This window comes from Scylla paramamosain, chromosome 17 (genome assembly GCF_035594125.1).
Source record: "Scylla paramamosain isolate STU-SP2022 chromosome 17, ASM3559412v1, whole genome shotgun sequence".
Lineage (NCBI taxonomy): Eukaryota > Metazoa > Arthropoda > Malacostraca > Decapoda > Portunidae > Scylla > Scylla paramamosain.
In genome coordinates, this window is record NC_087167.1 from 14717501 (window position 1) to 14720000 (window position 2500).

General features: G+C 45.6%; 1 long non-coding RNA gene across 2 annotated transcripts in view; it reads right to left on the minus strand.

Annotated features, from left to right (window-relative positions):
* The window catches only part of LOC135108254 (uncharacterized), a 195219-nt gene that overhangs the window by 152567 nt on the left and 40152 nt on the right, over positions 1-2500 (minus strand). The gene's annotated exons all lie outside the window — the stretch shown is intronic.

The following is a 2500-nucleotide window of genomic DNA, read 5'->3' on the forward strand; positions in this document are numbered from 1 at the left end:
GTGTCTCTCTCTCTCTCTCTCTCTCTCTCTCTCTCTCTCTCTCTCTCTCTCTCTCTCTCTCTCTCTCTCTCTCTCTCTCTCTCTCTCTCTCTCTCTCTCTCTCTCTCTCTCTCTCTCTCTCTCTCTCTCTCTCTCTCTCTCTCTCTCTCTCTCTCTCTCTCTCTCTCTCTCTCTCTCTCTCTCTCTCTCTCTCTCTCTCTCTCTCTCTCTCTGGCCAACCCCCTCCGCCCGCACACACACACTTTTCTCCCGTGCCCCTGATCAAACACATTCCCATCCCGCCTTATCCTTGTTGGGTCAAACGTGGCCAAACCAACACACATTCTTGACGGACGTCCCCGCCTCGTCTCACCACGGACAGTAAAGTGGAGGAGGGAAGGGAATAAGAAAAGACGAGACTGGGAATTCCAAGCAGTAACGACCGGAAGATAACACGGAGGGCAATGAAAATAAAGCAGCGTGAAAAATATACTGTCTGCAATGTACACCCACACACAGAGCAAGGGAAGATGAAGAACAGGGAGGTGATGACACACCAAAGGACACAGTGCAGTGTATATTACAACTGCCTCGCCAGTCTCACTACAAAGGCGAGCACAACCCCCACTTAAGTCTCTTTTATTTCATACTATTTCTCCTCCTCTTCCTCACCTATCTCACTTTAGATTAGATCGTGCACTCTATCTCAGATCTGCAGTTTTTTGGTGTTCATTCAAGTTTCTTTGTTTCTCTTTCCCATCCTTATAAACTCAGCTTATTTTACAAGTTCTTTAGAGTTCAATCGTACTTATTTCATATTATTGTTCGTCCTCCCACTCTGATCTCTTACATTACATTAGCTCGTGTAATAAAAAAAAAATAAGTCTGCAGGTCTTTGTTCATCCTTCACGTTCTTATGTTCTTTCTCCTCTCTCTCCTTATACCACTCAACTTACTGTACTAGTTGTTTTGAGTTCGAGAGCGAGATGCTCTCAAGGCGAAGGAGGAGGAGGAACAAACGGTCTAACCCGCGGGAACACTTCTGAAGACAGCAGGATATGAGGACAGGTGAAGTCAACGCTATTCTACGATAATCTCGCGTTCTGCTCGAGCCTGTTTCCATCCCAGATTTGTGTTCTATTGTCTCCTCTCATTGGCTGTGTTATTCCCGACCATGTCTTCCCGCCCAGGGCAACCTTCTCTCTCCTCTCTCTCTCTCTCTCTCTCTCTCTCTCTCTCTCTCTCTCTCTCTCTCTCTCTCTCTCTCTCTCTCTCTCTCTCTCTCTCCCCTCAGCGCTCGGCGTCCAGTCCCTCGACTTGTCAATAGATTCAGGAAAGCTGAGACGAGGAGGCAGGCCATCTTTGCCTGCGAGGCAAGACAGGAGAGAGAGAGAGAGAGAGAGAGAGAGAGAGAGAGAGAGAGAGAGAGAGAGAGAGAGAGAGAGAGAGAGAGAGAGAGAGAGAGAGAGAGAGAGAGAGAGAGAGAGAGAGAGAGAGAGAGAGAGAGAGAGAGAGAGAGAGAGAGAGAGAGAGAGGGTGGGGATACCAGGGGGAGGAACCGATACACATACAGACAGGGAAAGAGAAGGGATTAAAGACACACACACACACACACACACACACACACACACACACACACACACAGGAAATAGGAGAGAAAGAGAAGCAAACAAATATACAGAAATCAACAAAGACAGACAGACGGACAAACACACACAAAGATACAAAGAGAACACACGCACACGCACGCACGCACGCACGCACGCGCGCGCACACACACACACACACACACACACACACACACACACACACACACACACACACACACACACACACACGGAAAATGAGGAAAGTTAAGGCACCACGGAAGGCCTTCAATTCTTGTGGGAGTCTGCAGAGTGAGCGAGGAACTCAGATGATAGAGGGAGGGCGCAACACTAATTGTACTGATTAGTGACAACTGCACAAATAACGCAAGTAAGAACATCATTATTTCGTGATATTGGGGGGACTGGGAACAAAAATATATATACGTTGCAGCATCTGTTTCTATTTATTAATAACGATACATGTCATTAACTTTAAATTGGGCAAATAATGATCAAATCTTTCTCTTTTTTCATACGAATACTAGGAAACCGTGTCATTAACGATGGTGCGTGCCTGCCGTCTGATTATTCGTTATATAAAGGAGCGTTCACATGTTTTCGCTCTGTCATGAATCACTTCAGCGTTTTCAGAGATACTCCTCTAACACTGGTTAGGGGAAGTACAAGAAAAGGATGAGACGACCAAGAACTAAGAGTATATCAACTAAATAAAGGAAAGTTCATACGTTTTCTCTCCGTTATGAATTACTTTGGCATTTCCAGAGGTATTCCTTCAATTCTGGTCAGCGGGAAATATAAAAAAAAGGATGAGACGAAGATAGTGACCTAAGAATGTATTAATGAATTTCTGATGTAAGATGCTCGTCAATGTGGTGGTGATGCGTAACTTGATAAGTCTCAATGGAGCACTC